This window comes from Mirounga angustirostris, unplaced genomic scaffold (assembly GCF_029215605.1).
Source record: "Mirounga angustirostris isolate CCGP_5_RB_7025 unplaced genomic scaffold, mMirAng1.0.hap1 SCAF_15, whole genome shotgun sequence".
NCBI classification, from domain to species: domain Eukaryota; kingdom Metazoa; phylum Chordata; class Mammalia; order Carnivora; family Phocidae; genus Mirounga; species Mirounga angustirostris.
In genome coordinates, this window is record NW_026991723.1 from 84932524 (window position 1) to 84951961 (window position 19438).

Below are 19438 nucleotides of genomic sequence, written 5' to 3' on the forward strand. Positions count from 1 at the left end.
TTTCAAAATAAAAGTCATGGAAAAGACAGAGCCACTAGTCCCGCCCTCCGCTGCCACCATGTTGACTGTCACCACTGTCGTGCTCCCTGAACACCTCCTTCCTGGTCCCCGCCTCTCCCCTCCCCCTACACTCCATTCTCAAAGAACTGCCAAAGGAAGTGTTTTAAGACTTAAAATCAGGGGGTGCCTGGGTGGCTCAGTCCTTAAGCGTCTGCCTTCGGCTCAGGTCATGATCTCAGTGTCCTGGGATCGAGCCCCGCATCGGGCTCCCTGCTCTGCGGGAAGCCTGCTTCTCCCTCTCCCACTCCCCCTGCTTGTGTTCCCTCTTCTGCTGTGTCTCTCTGTCAAATAAATAAATAATAAAATCTTAAAAAAAAAAAAAGACTTAAAATCAGAACAGGCCATTGCCTTGCCTGAAGCTCCCCTTGCCTCCTGAAATAGATATAAATTTCTTACCAAGGTCTATAAGCCTTCCATGGTTTGGCACCTCCCTGCCTTCCATCCTCGCCTCCCGCCACTTGCCCACTTTGCCCAGCTCAGCGCCTTTACACGGGCTCTTCCCATAATCTGAACACTCTTCCCCCAGATTGTCACATGGCTTTTTCTCATCATTCACACTTCTACTCAATGCCACCTCCATCGAGAAGCCCTCTTTGCCCACTCTAACTTAGCTTCCCGCCTAGTCAGACTCTGTCCTTGACCCAACTTAATTTTCTCCTTAGTGCTTGTTTGTTGTCTGTTTCTCCGGCTGGAACGTAAGGTGCCCCAGAGCAGAGATCTTGTCTATTCAACACTGTATCCTTAGCACAAAGTGCACAGCCTCACACAGAGTAGGTGTACAATAAATACTTATTGAATAAAATGATGTAGACGCACCCCTAGATGTGCTTGTGCAACAAATGCACACTCACACAGAGGAACACACACAAATGCTCACGAGGTACCTGTGGAGAAACAGAGTTGTACAGAAACGTCCATGAACAGACATAACGATTACATAGTTCCTACGCACACTTGTAGAGTACACACGAATACAGATATACTCACACAATAATGCTTATCTTTAAACATATGTCCACTAATCCATATATTTCAAATATTGACATACACAGGCACAGACAGGCTTACATAGTCTCTCTCTCTCTCTCACACATACACACAGACAAAGATACAGATGCTCAGGTGTAGGGACGTAAATGAATACCTCCCACTGCCTTGCACGTGTTGCGTGCACATGCTTTGTCTTTGCCTGGCCTAGGTTTTTGCATCCTTGCTAAGCCCGGTTTGGGTGGACACTGCTGGGCCACTCAGCAGCCCTTGGCCAAGAGCCCCAAACCTCCTGGTAATGCTCCTCTCCCAGGACATGATCTGGGAGGGGGGCGGGGCTGCTGGGCAGGTGCCCCTTGATTTATAACTGCTCCAAGGCCACCGTGTAGAGCAACAATGTCACAGAGGCCATTAGCTGTCTGGGCCGAGCTATAAAACATGCCAGGCTCAGCACCCTCTGCTCTGGTCACACTCACCTCTGCAGTCACCCTGCCTCCCTGGGGCAGCTCCTCGGTACCAAAAGCAGTGACCTCTCATAGCTACACAGTAAGGAGACAAGGGCTGCAGGGGAAGCCCTCAGGGCTCCCCAGGTGTCTACCCCCACAGCGGGGCCGAGCATGACCCTGTGGGCTGGGACCAGGCAGAGGGTAGTGGTCCTCAGAAATAGGAGGTAAACTGGTATGTGCTTTGCCCACATACAGCTAGCTCGAGCAGGGGCTGAGTCTGGAGCGGGCTCCGGTTTACCAGGACAAGGGCTGAGAGGGCACCTGGCCCCCTAGGTGGGCTTGGCTGGTGCCTGGAACTCCCAAGGCCTACCCAATGCCAGGCCCAGATAGCAGACCAGCCCTGGAACCTGGAACCCAGTAGCAGGTGCAGGCCAGACTGTCTACTGCTACCTGCCTGGCCCGCATAGGACTCCAGTCTGAACCCATGAAGTCTCAGGGGCTGGATGTCTCCGTTACCCCAGATGCCCAGGTGGGAGGCCCTGAGGAAACCTTCATGGCCAGCTTTCTCAGCCTCCTGTCGCTATGGAGCCTTTGGGTGACACCCTGTGCTAGGCTCATGAAGTGGAGGGGCTGGTTCCCAAGGGGTCCTGATGCTATGTTGCAGAGCCTAGAAGCTGGACAGGACACAGTTTGTTCAGGAGACACAGCTGTGAACAAGGGCCAGCACAACAGAAAGCCGAGGCCGGGGAGGACATTGCGTGCTCAAGACAGGGGAAAAGCCCAACCCGGCTGGAAGAGAGGGTGAGGGAGTGAATGGTGGGGTGGGCGACCACAGGCAGGTGTTGCCCAAGCCCTGTAGCTCAAGACAAGGATTTGCGGCTTGAACCCAAAGGCACTGGGGAGCCACAGATGGGTCTAGAGCAGAGGAGTGATGTGATCTGATTTGACACAGTATCCCTTGCCATCTCATGCAGCACATCATCTCATTATAGGAGTGCAAAGGTGGACCAGGACAGGAAAGGGGAGGGAAGACATTTTGTAGAGTGTTAGGGACTGTGCACTAGCCCTGTTTTTTGCCAAAGGAACACTGCTTGCAAAGTGTTCAATCAAGAGGCTGGATTTCTTGCGTCCATCCATCTATCTATCCTTGCATTCATGCATGCATTCATGTATCCATCAGCATGTAGGCCTCATGGAGATGAGAAATAAAGCAGGTCCTATCATCCAGTAGTGTTAAGTAGAGAAGGAGGAGGGAAGAGGCAGAATCTGGGGTCAGCATTTATGGGGTACCTATTGTATACAGGACACCGAGTCAGGCAGCTGACATGCAAGATCTTTTGGCTTCATAGTCACCTGGGGAGGGAGGTCCTTCCCATCCCATTTTATAGACAAGAAAACTGAGACTCAGGGAGTGAAGCCACCTGCCCAAGTCCTCACAGAGGGCTCTGGGCCCAGGCAAAAAGGGCTTAGAGAGTGATAGAGAGCAGCTGGAGGCTCTTCAAGGGTCATTTCCGCCCTTGTCTTCAGGCCCTGTGAGATTCTGAAGTTCCCAGAAAGGATGAGACCCTGGGGGATTGGACCAACGGCCCACCGCTGCCTCCCCCTCAGCCTGTGATTAATGCCTGATAGTCCTTCTACTCACAGGGAACTCATCAGACTAATATTTCCTGATGTGAACTCCGTGTTGCCCTAGAATGAGAAATCCCAGCCCCCTCGCATTCTGTGCCCCAGATGAATGGGCTCCCGTCGTAGGGTCTGTGAGTGATGCGGCCCGTGTCTGCAGAGGGAGGTCGATAAGGGCTCTTCATCAGCAGAACTGCAGCTTCTCCCAGCTGGCCAGCGGGTCCTGGTCCCCCTCTTGGTGCTGCTCCCCCGCTGGCCCTGGACTCTCCAGCGCACATGGGGAGGCCAGGTCAATGCCCAGCAGATGGGGAGGGAGGGCCCTGGGAAGCGAGGGCCGGGCCTTCTCCAGCCCTGCCACAGACACCAGGGGCCTGGGGACCAGAAGGGAGGGGCAGGGTCTGCTGACGTTTGTGTAGGCTTTGATCCAATGAACTCAAGGAGGGCGGAGGCCTGTAGCCCAAGGCTGTGAGCAGATGCCTGTTGAAGGCAACATAGGCCCTCAAAGGCTCTGTGGAGGATGCTGGAACCAAGTGATTCTAGGAATAGAAACACCAGTGGTCGTTGCCATAGTAAGAGAAACAACAAAATAATAACCGGTACCATTTACTGAATGCTCACCATGTGCCATGCATGGTGCCAAACATTGATAATGCATTATTATTTTCAATCCTCCGAGTCCTATGGAATAAGGTAGCATTATTCCATTTTATTTTATCTTTTTTTAAAGATTTTATTTATTTATTTGACAGAGACAGTGAGAGAGGGAACACAAGCAGGGGGAGGGGCAGAGGGAGAAGCAGACCCCCTGCCGAGCAGGGAGCCCGATGCGGGGCTCGATCCCAGGACCCTGGGATCATGACCTGAGCTGAAGGCAGACGCTTAACGGCTGAACCACCCAGGCGCCCCACATTATCCCATTTTACAGATGGGAAAAGTGAGGCCAAGAGCAGTTAAATGATACTCCAAATAGGGGTGTCAGGATTCAACTCTAGAGATTTCTACCTTCAAACCTGTGCTTTTAACCATTCATCATCTGACCCTTCCACTGATATTTGTAAAGTAGTGCCTTTGCACCAGACACGGAGGAGGGTGCTGAGAATACATGAGCCAGGCACCATCCCTGCGCTCACGGAGCTTGCAGCCTCATGGGGAAACAACATCAAACAAGGGGATTCCAGTGCTTCAGTGAGAGTGGGGGTGGGGACAGGTGCTCAAGGGATGTTTTGTCAAGAGGAAGGGGGCAGGGTGTCTTGTCTTGCCCTAACACAGGGAGAAGCCAGTCCAACTCCCCAGTGTTGGGTCTTGAGGACCCTTGAGGTGGCCAAAGGTGGAAAGAATCTAGGGCTAAGGGTCAAAGCATTGAAGGCCAAAGCTGAGGCAAAGAGAGTGGCCCTCCTGAAGAGCCATTAGCAGGAGGCGGGGTCAGGAAGTGGATGCAGGTGGAAAGGAAATGGCCAGAAGGAAGCAAGGGGTGTCCTGTGTGAAGGAGGCAGCTGTGTGGTCCCTGACTGCATGGTGTGTTGGACTGGCTTGAAGGTGGAGGTCAAGAAGGACAGCTGTCCATGCCTGAGAGGTGTCTTTCAACAACAGGTCGACAGTAGCACCAGGACGATAGGTTCACAGGAGGTCTCCAGCCAGCAACCAGAAGCTCCCAGAGCAGTTGTGACTTTTGGGGATGGGACTTGGCGTGGATTATGCAGGGGGTTCAAGCCCCAGCCAAGCAGAGTGGGTTCAGGACAGAGTTCAAATTCAGCAGGAAAAAGGAGGCTGAGGGTGGTAGCCAAATCTGAGCAGACCCAGAGCCAGAGCGCAGGGCGGTAAGAGTAATACCTGAGGCCACCTGCTGGGGGCGCTGTAGCCGCAAATCAGCTCTTCACCCAGTCAGGATTGGGGGAGGAGGGCTTCAGTTGGGAGGGGCAAGGAGGCAGAGCCACCCCATTCCTGGGGCTGCCAGGGGCTGGCCTGATGGAGAGGGAATCAGCCCCAGTCCTGGCTGCAAAGAGCTTGTCCTTCCTGGGCCCTTCCTGCTCGTGGCTCCACCCCGTTTCTGAATTTGCCCTGAACCTGACCCTCAATTCATCCTTGACCCTTACTCTGTCGCTGATCCCCATTCCTGAACCTACTTACCCCAATCATGAAATTTCTGCCATCTCTGAGCCTCGGCCCCTCCTGGCCCCTCCATCCCCACCTCATCCCACTCCAGTCCTGAGCCTCACTCCCTATTCACCTACCCTACCTCTGACTCCTGCCCCACCCCTGCCATCTCACATCCATCTCAGATCCTTCCCCCGCTGTTCACTCCTACCCCTGCCCTGTCTCTGAATTGGGCTCAAGATGTGTTGCTCATATTCCTTATAAGTTATTTTAAAGCTGAGAGGTTCCTGTTTTGAGGGCCAAAAAAACGGGTGGGAATTTAAAAATGCCCTTGTTAAAATGCCACATACACCATCAGTCCACAGCTTGAGACATCAGAATAGTGGTCCCCCTTTGTGGGAGGAGGGGGGGCAGAGATTGGAGGGAGGGCACAGGGGCCCATCTGGGGGTTTCTGTACTGTTTCTTGATATGGGTGTTGGGTGCACAGGTGTATTCCATTAGGGGAAGATAAATCAAGCGATAGACTTACAATTTGTGCACCTTTCTGTATCTATGTTATACTTCAATAGAAAGTTTTTTAAAAATGCCCTGTAGTCTGAGTGGTTTGGGCCCTTGGGGAAACGAAGATGGCCCAGGGTCCCTGTAGCAGTTGAGACACAGCCTGGAAGCCTGGTCAGGCTGGTTCTGCCTTAAATGGGCCCTTAGAAAAGCACTCGGGTTCCCAGTGTTCCCAGGACAAGTGTTCACCCCAGCGGGATGTGGACAGCAAGTCCCCTCCACCCGTCCATACACCCCATGGTCCCCTGAGACCCTGCCTTGGTGCCAACTGCCTTCCTACCCGAACAGCTGTATTTTTCAGGTACAATATGACAGGCTCAATCTATTCCTGTTATATATTTCCCAGTAAATGGACAAGGTGAAAACAGTGTCAGTTCAAATCACTATCATGACACTTAATTCTGATTTACTGTACCTTTTGCTGCAATCTTGAAAGTGCCTGCGTCCGTGCTGAGCCGGATTGCCCAGCCAGGCCCCACGGGGTCGATGTTAAGATCAGCTTCAATAAAAGAATTTAGGGTAAGGCAGCCCCGGGTGGGCAGGGGGCAAGCCGGGGCCCAGAGGACGAGCCAGCAGAGACGCTGAAGCAGCTCTCCCACGCCTCCCTCCCACAGACTCTTTGTCCCCAGCCCTGTGTTTGCAGCAGCTGGGAAATTTATGGAGGCTCCATAAACGGGTTTTACAGACAGCTGTTAGAGCGTGCGGAGCAAGGCTGGGCTGTCGGGGGACCTAGTCGCAGGCTTACAGCCAAGACACTTAAATATTATGGCCCTACATATATAAAAAGTGTGCTGTGCACGTCCTCTGCTACCTCCCTCCTCCTGACCCAGGAGCACGGGGTTGCTGGCTCGCCAGAGACAAAATACCCACAACCCCTGGCTCCAGCCCCTGCCACCCAGGCCAGGAGCCTCTGGCTGAGCTGACAGCATGGATGTGGGGAGACTCGTTCAAACAGCAGTGCCAGGCATGCGCTGGCTGCCTCCTCTTCCCTGCCCTCCTGGCCTGCTGTGCCCAGGCTCAGCCCACCAAGTTCTTTTTGCCTCCGGGCCTGGCTCCAGCTATTTTCTCTGTCTTGAAACTCTCCGTTCCCCCCACCTTCTCTGGTCCTGGCCAGTTCGTACCTGTCCTTCCAGAAACTCAGCTGAAATGCTGCTTTCTTAGAGGCATCGCCCCCACCCTCTAAAGTCAGGTGTCCCCGGTTATAAATGCTCATATCCTCCCTGGACTTCTTCATAACATTTATAACAATTGTAATTGCATAATTATTGGTGTCATTATCTGTTTAATGTCTGTCTTCCCCACTGGACAATAAACTCTGTGAAAGCAGGGACTCTTTTTGAATGTATCTCTAGTGCCTCGCACAGAGCCTGGCACTCAATAAATATTCAAGGAAGGAACGAATGAAAGAATAAATGAAGATGCGGAGATGAATCCCACGCAGCCCTGAGACATGGCACAAGGCAAATTGTGCTCAGATCATAAGAGTGGGAGAAAGGTTGGTGGGTGTTCAGTAAAGAGAAGTCACTTCGACAAGGGGGAATCAGGGAAGGCTTCCAGGAAGAGGTGCTGCGGGACCTCCTGGTATAGTAAAGTGCTCTAATTCAGAAGCCTCAGCTGTGAAGGTTAAGATGTGAGTCAGAGGTCTAGTCCCTTAGTTTCATTGGGCCTCAGCTTCCTTGTCTTTAAAATGGGAGTAGGAAGGAGCTTACATCAGGTGGTTTTTATAAAGGTTAAATGTATTTAGCATAGCGCATGTAATCAGAGTTGCTTTAAGCAGCATGACTACTGAATGTAGCCAGAACTTGGGAATTCCAGGCAAAGGGAGCAGCATGTGTGAAGGTGTTTATGGGGGATTAAAATTCTCCTTGATTCCCTGCTGCCTTGGAAGCCATGTTTTGTATGTCCTGACCTTAGCCTGACCTACTTGACCGGGGGAGAGTGTCTGACCCAGTAAGAGCCCATCATAGGCTGGCCAGCGACCTATGACCGATGGCGGAGCCGATCAGGTTTCCTCTCTAGGGTGTTTGATTGGAGAGACTTGGGAAGAATTGGCAGGGGAGCTGAAGCTGAAAGAAGCATGATGAAAATATTGCATCACGAAGTAGAAATTATAACTGAGCACAAGGAATCAGAGATGCCTCGGATGCCTCTTCTCCCGACCCATCTGTAACCTTGTGATAGAAGTTTTAATTTTTTTTTCTCTTTTTGGGGAGGCAGTGTAGCAATACAATTAAAAACATGTTAGCTGTGTGGGCCTCAGACGGAGGACCTCACCTCTCTGAGCTTCACTTTTCTTGTCTGCAGAAGAGAGATCATTAAAGCAGTTATCTCAGAGAGTTGTTATGTAGATTGAATGTGATAAGGTAGTAGATTGTATTACTGTTCACTGATACCTTCCTCATTAAGAAAAACTAGCCTCATCTAAAAGATCGTGACTGCTTAAGCCTTAACCTCACTCTTTGGGCCTCCAGTCTTTCATGGAAAGAAAAAGGACGAGAAATCTGTTCAACCCCCACACTGGGCATATTCTCCAATGCTGTCATCATATGTGGAAGAGGATAGGTTGGGCCATTTGAAATTGTCAATATTCAATCCGATGTTCTGTGGATGTTTGATCCATAAAAGTGGATTTGCCTATGGTTGAATCTTTGAAGAGAAGGATCCCCCAGAGCCACAGAGAGCACTGGACTGGGGCATTCCCCCCCAAGGAGATGGAATTGGGGCCTAATCAGGGAATGTTCCCCATGCCTAGGGAATAGACCTCTTAAATGTGTGTCCAGAATGATTTCAGAATCGACAGAGCTGTGATCGCTATATCCCCTGTTCTTGTCTCTTCAGAATGGGAGTGTTAACTGTGATTGCCCTGTCCCATTTCACCACAGTGATTGGGCCTGTGGGTGGAAGGTAGCCTGCATTTTCGGCTCATAGATCCCTGAACCAAAATGAGCCACTTCCCTCTGATGAAGGGTATTCTAGGCATCATGCAGAAATCTCGGACTTTGAGCTTGCACCAGTGTTTGGAGGGGACTTTGGATTGCTTGCCTAGAGGTGAGCAGGTTCTCTACATAGAGGGTGTTGAATATGTGGTGGCCAGAAGGCCCGACCATGGTAGGTTATTTTATTGGTCACCCACACCCTAGCCCCTTGAAGTCAGTCGTGGCCATGCAACTTCCTTTGGCCACGTTGCTCTAGGCAGAAGCTCTTAAGAGCTCGTTTGTGCTTTGCCACGCTCCTTCCAGCTGAAATAGCCACAACCAGCAAGGGTCTAGATAGAAGGTGCTCCAGAAGCCTGCATCCTGGAAGAAAGAAAATATGTGGCCAGGTCGCAGCCAGTGTGCCCTGGACCGGTAGCATGAGTGGGATATAGACTTGGAAGCTTAGAGTTGCTTCTTACAGCAACACAGCCAGCTTATCCTGGCTGCCAGCATGGTATGCAGACAGCTTAGCACAGAGCCTGATTCAGAATAAGTGCCATCGGTTTGTCTGCTATCTCTTCAGGGGACAGAGTACGATTGTGGTTTGGTACAGAACTTGTTGTAACTGGAGGGAAGGCTACTTGAAGGGGGTGTAGTTAACAATAAAAGTCAAAAGGGGGACTGTATCATGGAGAACTTGGAATAGAAGCCATATGTCTGGCTGAACCAGCCTAGGGGGTACAAAATAAAGTCACCTTTTAATATTCCTCGTGACTCTCCAATCCGATCTCCCCATAGAGGGAAGAGTGTCTTTCTTCTCTCCCTGCGGCACCTGCTGGCCCCCCTGCCTTCTCCCTTCCCGCTGAACTAAGTCTGAGAGCCTCAGCAGGAGTCTGTTGAAGTTACTGCTCACAGAAAGGATCAGCAAATCTAGTCTGTCCACCAGAGGGAGGGCCTGTGTTCCTGGTTGCTCGTTTCCCCGCCTCACGGTGTCACTGCTGAAAATAGAATGGCCAAAAGCAAGCAGCATAAAAGGAACAATTGATAGCTCTCACTATACTGAAGTGTAAAACTTCTAAGTGACAACAGATACCATAAACAAGCTAGAAACAAGCTATAGCCTGGGAGAAAATATTTGCAATTTATATAATAGATAAGGGATTAGCATCCAGAATATATAAAGAATTCTAACAAATCAATAAGAAAAAGACAAATTGCCCAATAGAGCACTCAGCAAATGATAAAAAACAGTCGATTTATGGAAAAGGAAATTCAAATGGCCAATAAACTTGAAGAATGTTCAATTTCACCAGTAATCAAGGAAATAAAACATTAAACTACCATCAGCTATATTTCACTCATCAGATTCGTGAAAAAAATTAAATTTGATATTAAATGTTAGGATGTGCGGAAATAGGGACTCTTGCATATTGTGGGTGATGGTGCAAATTGGCACAACTGCTTTGAAAGACAAGCCCACTCGCCGGTATCTCCCCTGGAGAAAATGCTTGTGCGTGTGCATAAGGAGGCCTGCAGGGGGATGTTTGCTGCAGTATTATTCAGAAGAGTAAAAACTCAGAGAAAACCTACATGTCCATCAACAGGAGACTAGCCAGATAAACCCTAGCACGGCCATGCTAGGAAGTACTACGCAACTGTTCATGAGAATGAGATAAATCTGGGGCGCCTGGGTGGCTCGGTTGGTTGAGCATCCGCCTTTGGCTCAGGTCATGATCTCAGAGTCCTGGCATCCAGCCCCGTGTCAGGCTTCCTGCTCCGCGGGCAGTCTGCTTCTCTCTCTCCCTCTGCCCCTCCCCCCTGCTTGTTCTGTCTCTCCCAAATAAATAAAAATCTTAAAAAAAAAAAAAAGAATGAGAAAAATCTATGCCATAACATCAAGAGATATCATTGGGTGAATAAAGAAACACATAAAGCAGGACATCTTTTTTGTAGAGTCAGAGAAATAGAAACATACACGATAATTTTTAAATTTTTTTATAGGTACAAAGATATAAAAAATATTTGCAAGGATGACTCAAAGGAGAACAGCAATAGCGACCTCTGAGACTGAGGGAAAGGAGCTCGCGTGGTGGCACTGGCAGGAAGGTGGTAGGTAAGTGGGGCTAGTGGGAAGGTGTCAAAGAGGATCGAACTTCATTGTTGTATTTCCATACTGTCTCACAGAAGGGAAAAAAGGAGAAGGTACTCATGAACTATTTGTGTAATTAAAAATGAATTATGAAGAGAAACAGGCTGTCTGGCTTGTGAACTCCCTCCTCACTGACAGACGGTGGGGAGCCAGGCGTACCACTGATGGGCAATCATTCTTTAGGGTGCAGGGGTGTGTGTGTGTGTGTGTGTGTGTGTGTGTGTGTGTGTAGAAACTAGATTAGTCAGGATAAGGTAACTGCTAGCACTGGCACCCTCAACATCTCAGTGCCTTAACACAACCAAAGTTTATTTCTCATTCATGTCACAATTCAGTGTGCATGGTGGGGGAGGGGATACTCTGTTCCACACAGTCACTCAGGGGCTTGGGCCCCTTCTGTGTTATGGTCTGTCATCTTGTGATGTCTTGTCTCTTCCTCTGCATCTGGCTGCTAAATGGGACACAAGAGATAGCGTGAAGGATTGCTCTGGAGACTTCTAGTCATCTGGCCTGGAAGTGACCAATCCTCATGTTCCATTGGCCAGGACTCAGTCATATGGCCCCACCTAACTGCAAGGGAGACTGGGAAATGTAGTCTAGCATGTGCTCAGGAAGAGGAAACCGGCTTGGTGATCACACAGCAATCTCTGCTTCACTCAGCTATGGTGCTTCAGCTCCATATGGTTGTTTCAGACACACCCCGGCCTACCTGCTTGCAGCACCTTTCCGCACCTCCCTGCACCATGCCATGTTCCCCAAGGCAACCTGAGCCTGTCAGCTTTGGAGGGGGTTCCAACTTGGACCATTCTCTGAGCCTAAACCCACCCTCTGCCCCCAGCCCACGGTCTTGTCTGTAGAGAGCAGAGGAAACCCCTCTCCATCCACCATGTCCAATTACCCACTCTATTTTTAGTTCCTGGGACATTATTTCCCCTGGGGAAGTGTTCACCTTGTTACCCAGAGCTAAGGAGTGCAGATTTCACTCAGAAGCAATGGGAAGCTCTGAGAAGTTTCTGAGTAGGGCACTGATGTAATAAAATACATGCTTGAGAATGGTGAGGAGGATAGACTGGGTGAGGGGGCTCCTGCCATGGTCCCAGTGATGGGGCATGGAGCAGAAATGACAGGTCTTACAGAGGTATACTCTGTAGGTTGTGGGGGGGCTGCTGTATGGAGGGGACACGAGATGCCTCCCTGGTTTCAGAAGAACAGTGACCCCTAATACTGAGATGGGGGACAGGTCTGGGTTGGGGGGAGATGGGTAAGTTTCTCCAGGCCTGAGATGTCTGTAGACATTCAGATGGAAGCATCCTGTAGGCATCTGGGTAAACACAGGAGCAAGGCGTGGGCTCCTGGTGAAGATTTGGGGGTTATAGATGGTCTTGAAGTGATTGGATCATAGTAAGTCTGCGTCATAAGAACAAGAAATACTCAGCTCCCCTCAAAACAGGTGAAGAACGTGTCCTTGTAATTCCAGCATCCTGAAATTAGGTCAGATGAAAGGATGAACTTCCAGACACCGAGTGACTTCTGACACAGGGCAGAGGAGCGGGACCGGGTTGGGGAAGCACTTGGCAGTGGAGGGAGCTCTGTGTGGGCCTCGGCTCGACCCGAGGAAGGAGGAGCTGTGAGCTAAGGCTGTTCTGGGGCCAGGAACATGGCCAGGGCAGGACTGGATACAGTCATACCTGCGCTCAGGAGAACCCTGTGCTTTGTTTAATGCTCTGCAGTTGTCATTTTGACATTCTGAACAACTGTATCTTGGAACTTGTATTTTGTAAGTGAAGTCCAATGGGACAATGGAGCGTGCCCGGGAGCAGAGGAGACAACACATACAATGTTTGTGGCCACCACTCCTGGCCCCCCTGTTGGCATATGGCATTTGCCATGCCCCTTGAGCACAGAATTCCAGTGGACCCACAATGCATGGGAGCCCAGTGAGACTCTGAGCAATTAGAAGGTAAATGTGTTCCTTCTTCTACTAAGTGGGGTGCCCACAGCCTCAAGTGGCCACACTTTCCCTTCAATTAAGGATTTGCTGGGAACAGTAGAAAGAAGGCAACATGAACTACCAACCAACTCTTTCATATCCTTTTGGATTCGTGCTGCTTCCCTGGATGAGCCAACCACTTACGTTGCAAACCATGACCTCTCAAGTCTCCCTACTCATCAGTAAGCTAAAGGCAGGGAGCGTTAGTAGTGTGTGCATATATCAAGAAGTGAAATAAAAACAGTTGAGTTCATTTTGTGCAGCGTTCCTGCTATTCCGGTGAGAAGGAATATATATATCTCTATGTGAGCGACAAAATAGGTGTATGGTTTTGGTGATTCTGCATACGAGTTACATGCTCTTCTATTTGCATTCAACACTGATATTGCCTAATATTAAGTAAAATGCATGCTAATAATTTAAAATGATTTCTTAGAGTGGCATGAGATCTCAAAAAATGTTTTGGTAAGTCGAGAGAGACCACTGAAAAAAAGAAAAACTTTGCATCTGAACATTTTTCTTTGTGCTTTTTCCCTGCTTTTCAAACAGGGGGCCCAGGTGTTCATTTGGCACTGGACCCTGCCAATTATTTTGCCAGCCTTGAGTGCAGGGTTTTGCCTCGGACCTGAAGACCCAAGGAATATCTGCCCTGGGGAAAACGTTTTGGCTCACTTGTTTCTTGCCCCAGTGTTTGAGTTTCTCTGTAACTTGGCTCTTTCTCTGATCCTGGTGGCAGATGGCCCCATGGTTCGGAGCCAGGCTTGAGCCGGGCTGCTCCAGCTCAAGCCCCAGCTCTGCTTTTGCTGGCTCTGTGGTCTCGGGCAACTTACCTAACCTCTCTGTGTCCTACTTGTGCTGTCTCTTGAATGGGGATTTTGATAATAGTACCTACCTCAAAGAGTCGTTGAGAAGGTTAGATCATACCTGCAGAGTATTTGGAACAGCCCTTGAAACCTATCCAATATGGGTGAGTTCTTATCATTCTAGCATTTTCTACAATTTCGCTATCTGGTGGAGGAAGTCCCTGGCTGCCCTCCCCTCTTGCATCTTGGTGATGCTGGAAGGTGGGGCCAAACTCAGCCCCTGTGCTGAGAAAGGGGCTGTGGGGAGTGGGGCTCCCCAGCAGGACCTGGGCTTCAGGTCTGTGTGTGGGGGGTGTGCTGACCTGGGGGTCCTGTGTGAGGCTGTGAAGACGGCTGTGGGTCTGGGGTTGGGTTGGGGGGATATTGGGAATCTCCTGGGCCCCATGTCTGTATTAATTTTCTAGGGCTGCCAAACAAAGTACCACAGACAGGATAGTTTAAACAACAGAAATTTATTTTGTCACAGTCTGGGGGCTAAAAGTCTGGGATCAAGGTGTTGGCAGGGTTGGTTTCTTCTGAGGCCCCTCCATGGCTTGTAGATGGCCACCTTCTTCCTGGATCTTCACAGGGTCTTCCCTCTGTGTGCATCCGTGTTCAAGTCTTCTCTTCTTAAAAGGTCACCAGTCATATTGGATTAGGGCCCACACAGTGACCTCATAACCTTAATTACTCCTTTAAAGTCCCTGCCTCCAAATTCAGCCCCATTCTGAGGTCCTGGGCCTTGGAACTTCAACATGTGAATTTTGGGGGACACACTTCAGTCCATAACAATGTCTGTGGATGCACGACTGTTCTGTGGGTTCCTGTGACCGCCTGATTGCACACCCATGTGTCTGTGTGTATGTCTGTCCATCCTAGGGTCTGACCTTCAAGGCCCCCAGGTCTCGGTGTACCTGTGTTCATGAGGCCTCCACAGTGTTTGGAGTCAACCTGACCGCGCTGTGAGTGTGTCCACAGCGTGGTAGGTCCTCCAGGACGGCGGAGGTCTGGGGGCCTGGGGGTCTGGGGGAGCAGGGGATCTGCCCGCCTCTGGGTCCTGTGCATGTGAGTCCCGTCTCGCATGTGTCTGTAAACGTAAAATCTGATCAGGCGTGTGGCTGCAAGGTGGGATTTGAAAGGAGGGGGAAGGATCATATTAATTTGAGAGTTGAAAGAAGACCGTGTGTTTACAAAAGCGAAAGAACAGCGGGTTAAACATATGTTGGCAATGACGCTGAGCGGACAGCAGCTGAGGCTGGGCTGGCTGCAGGGTGGATGCTGTGGCATGTTGGTGTCTTTAAAACTGTCACCAAACCTGATACAGAAGCAAAAACAATGGGACTGAGCCGAATGCAGCGGGGGCGGGGAAGGAGGAAGCAGCGGTGTGTGGTGGGGGGGTCATCACGAAGGCCACCGTCGTGGGCACACAGCCGCCCCCCCACCACCACTCTCCACCCACAGTCTGCACCCAAAGCCCTGGAGCAGTAGGGCAGTAGCTAACCCTCATTTTCTCCACCACCCCCTTGAGCCCTTTCCTCTGTTGTTTTTGGAAAATCAGTGGCTGTCACTGCCAGCTTCTAACTCAGGGAGCAAACTTTGTCTTGCGAAACAAATGGGAAGGAGATGGGAAGGACAGGAGAGCGATTCTGTTGCACCCCCCCCCCCCCCCCGCCGCCTCCTCCCAACACACGGGCCCTAAGTGGCAGCATCGATGTAGCTCAGCTGTGGACGTGGTTTGAAGATCAGCTCTACTGCATGCTAACCTGTTCCTTCCCTTCCTCCCCTGTTCTTGCTGTAGGGTTCCAGCACTCCCTCTGTTTCACTAACAGGCTAAAAGGCACAGCACTTTCAGGTCATTCTGTCATCTCCAGGTCCTGAGGTACCAATGTCCCCCTGGGATGTACCCCCTGGGCCTTTCTCTTGGTGGCTTCCTTGTGTGCTCTGGAATTGTTGGCTGTAAGCTCTGTTTCCCCGAGGGGGCCCATATGCCCTGGGTTGCATCGACAGAGCAGTTTGAAGCTTGCCTCCACTGGGGTCTGGTCTCAGATGAGGTTGCTTATTAACTTCCCAGGCTAAGTCTCCAGGCTCCAGGCTTGATGCCGGAATGTGGCCCGGCCCCGGACCTCCCGTTTTCTTTTCCACGCCTGCCCGGGTTGATGGCAAGTCTTTGTCTCTTTCATGGACCAGCGGGCAGAAATTTTCCCCTGTAAGTTTTGAGAAGTAGAGTTTCTGTCCTGGTCTTTTTGTAAGTATGGCACTTTCTCATTTCTGTAACGGTTTCTTCTTGGACCCATCGTAACCCGGGATTGTCTTTGTGTCTTTTCTCCCTTCCAGCTCCCTGTTCATGCTGTCTGTCGGTTTAGCTAATCTTGGTGCTCTGCAGCTTCATTTGCCACCTGGATCCTCCACCACAGCTTTCTTGGAGGGCAAAAGGCCCCTTGTACCTGTGGCCTTGGCTCTGTTAATCTCCAGCTTTTGGTAAGGAGTGTTTCCAGACTCATGCCTTCTTTAACGGCAGTTGCAATTTCGTCTTTGATTTTCCTTGGATTTACAAGTGCTTTGTTTCCTTTCCAAGGTTTCCTGTTTCCTCTTTATCTTTCATCCGTTCGAACAGACTTTTAGAGTGGATGCTAACTAGAAAGGACAACTACAGAGGTGTCTGGAGATGGTTTATTAAGTTGAATGTTTAAATAAGTGGACGGTGCCCGATGGTCAGCGCACAGGTGGGGAATCAGGTGGCCAGGTGGAACGCCCGCTGCAGGCCGGACTTAGCCATGCCACTTGGATGCTCCAGCTCCACTAGAGGTCTCGTGGCTGCTCGGCAGGAGAGCTCTGGGCAGAGCCTCTTTCTCTTAGCAAGCAACCTCCTGGGACTCCTGGCTCCCACCTGCCCCCTCCCCAGGGAGCCCCTCAACCTCAGATCCTGCTCACTGTCCTGACTTTAAGTTCCCGGTTTGTCTGGTCGCTGGGGCTCCCTCGTTCTTGGCTTCGAACTCGGCTGTGCATTTACATTTTTTGGTTTTATTTTTATCTTGCATTTTCATGTATGTAGGGGTGGGGATTTCCCATACTGACCCCATGCACTACATTAACTAGAAGTTCCTGGCAAAATTAGCTGTATACCTTTGAGCAAGACATTTAACATCTCTGAACTTCAGCTTCTTCATCTATAAAATCAGGAGTTTCTTCATCTATAAAATCCCATCTATAAAATGGGAATATCTACAAATAGGTGGTTCTAAGGATTTGGGGAGACAGGCATGCAAAGAGTTTAGCATATACAGTGCTTAGAAATAGTAGATGTCAAATAAATAGTAGGTATTATTATTACTTCTGTTCCTGTTTTGCATATAAAAATAACAGGCTCAAAGAGATTAAGTGGGCACCTGGGTGGCTCAGTTGGTTGAGCGACTGCCTTCGGCTCAGGTCATGATCCTGGAGTCCCTGGATCGAGTCCCACATCGGGCTCCCTGCTCGGTGGGGAGTCTGCTTCTCCCTCTGACCCTCCCCCCTCTCATGTGCTTGCTCTCTCTCATTCTCTCTCTCTCAAATACATAAATAAATAAAATCTTTAAAAAAAAGAGAGAGAGATTAAGTAACCTTCCTGAAGTCACACAGCTGGTCAGTGGAATAAACCCCAGATGTTTGAGTCTTCCCAGTCCAGGAGCCAGACATGTGAATAAAGAGGTCTTCAGAATTAGCCGGGCCCCAGTCACCATCTGAATACCCCCTCCTGAGAGACCCCCAAGTGAGAACACCTAGCAGAACCCAGCCAACCCCCAGATTCATGAGCAAAAGCAAATGATTGCCATTCGCGTAAGCCGCTGTTTGGGGCTAGTTTGGGGCACAATGTTGGACAACAGGACCACTGTTCGGGGGCTTACTAGGCACCGTGAACTCCCTGGGCAGATGCAAGGCAACAGCACTGAGGTCATTTGTTCGTTCATCCATCTACTCAGCAAATACATGCGGTAAAGAAGATAAACAAGATGGGAAACAGATGAACAAGTAAATAAAAAAGAAAATACCAGATAGTGATAAATGCCAGGGTACAAATAAAACATGATGAGACAGAGTGATGAATGGCGTCTTTTAACTCAGGTGATCAAGGAAGGCTTCTCTGCTCCCTTGAGGGTGAGGTGAATGTCAAGAGTGAGGGGCTGGCAGCAACCTATCCAAGCCAAAGAATTGCTGGTGGAAATGCCCTACAGTGGGAATGAGCTTGGCGTGTTTGGGCATCCTTCGAAGGCTGGTGTGGCCAGTGAGTGTGGGAGAGGGACGCCAGCAGGTGTGAAGGAGCACGTGTGGGGCTTTATAGGCCAAGGAAAGGGTGGTGGGGTTTTGTCCAAATGCAAGGGGAAGGCCCTGGTGGGTATTTTAGCAAGGCGGTGTGTCAGAGTAGGACAAGCTATGCTGCAGTAACAAATAAACCCTAAAGTCTCAGTGGCTTTCCACCAGAGGAGTTTGCTTTTCTTTTGAGTTGCAGTCAACTGTGTGTTTGGACAATTTCCTCACTGGTAACTCAGGAGCTCAGGCTGCCTCCCTTTTGTAGCTCAAACAACTGGTAGCTTCCCGGTCACCATTATGTCCTCTACCTAGGGACAGGTAGAGGAGGGGAGGGAGAGGAGAAGGCACACGAGATCTTATCCACCTTAGCCTGAAGGAAGGAATGCAGATCACTCTGCTCACATCCCATGGGCCAGAACTAGTCACAGGGCCAAGCTAGCCGCAGGGAGGCTGGGGACCTAGAAGAGCTCACAGGTACACCTGAGGGCTCCTAACAGTCTCTCCCGCAGGGAGTAATAGACTTTGATTTGTCTTTAATTTCAAGGTAGCGCTTCTGGTGCCTGCAAGACAAACGTGAACCGTGAGCAATGGGAGCCCCAGCTATGATTAGATTCCAAAATTAGAGTCCACTTCTTTCCCTTTTGAATTTGTCACTCATGGCCCTTAGTGCTGGGCGAATTTTACCTCCCCGGACCAAAAAAAAAAAAAAAAAAAAAATACAGAAACTTGCATCCTGAAAGGATGCTCAGGTCAAAGCTGGAGCCAAAATTTCAAAACCAAATGTTTAATCAGGGAGGCCCTGATTCCCAGACTTTGGGATCATGGATGCGTAAATTCCAAAAACTAATTTGGAAAGCAACAAAAGTTATTTTGTCTCGTAAGTACATACTGCCACTTTATTTCATGACATAAAGGGCATCTTAATATTTATAAGTCAGAAGGAAATAATAGCACAATAAAGAACATTCCTTTCATAGAAAAGACCGTTGACAGCTTTACATAGATCACACACACACACACACGTGCACCACGCATGTGCATAGTCACACGAGTCCAGTATGCACAGATAACGTTAGTTGGCTTCCTGGAATCGCCCGTGAGAACCTTTTATCATCATTAAATAAGTGCATCTGCTCCATGACCTACTGTGGAACGGTTTGGAGTTGCCTTTGTGAGAAGCTAACTGAGGCCGATTACCACTTCGCATTCAAAGAATCACCCTCAAAACTTTCAATTTGGTAGTCACATTTGAAGTCATTGTCTGTCTTCTTTTACTATGATGCCCCCCTCCATTCGTAGCCATACAGCCCTCTTATCATAATAACTAATTTACCCGTTTGAGAGTCTTTCCCCGTAGGGCTCCTAAGATGAATTTTGTGCTTACCCTGTGGCCTAAATTGTACGCCAGAGCATTCTCAACGTTGCGCTCCCATTCAGCTGTTTCGCGGTGATGTCTGTCTGCAACTTACAGACAGCCGTGCAGTTC

General features: G+C 49.8%; 1 protein-coding gene across 5 annotated transcripts in view; it reads left to right on the forward strand.

The window, feature by feature from the left end:
• MVB12B (multivesicular body subunit 12B) overlaps positions 1–19438 on the forward strand; it is a 268277-nt gene that overhangs the window by 46226 nt on the left and 202613 nt on the right. For 2 of the 5 annotated variants that reach the window (XM_064579178.1, XM_064579177.1), the window contains one exon: positions 10686–10797. The exons of 2 other annotated variants lie outside the window; for them this stretch is intronic. The gene's annotated coding sequence lies outside the window, so the exon portion shown is untranslated. Of the gene's footprint in view, positions 1–10685; positions 10798–15999; positions 16144–19438 lie in introns of all 5 variants that reach the window. One more of the 5 variants, XM_064579179.1, reaches the window with a different exon arrangement.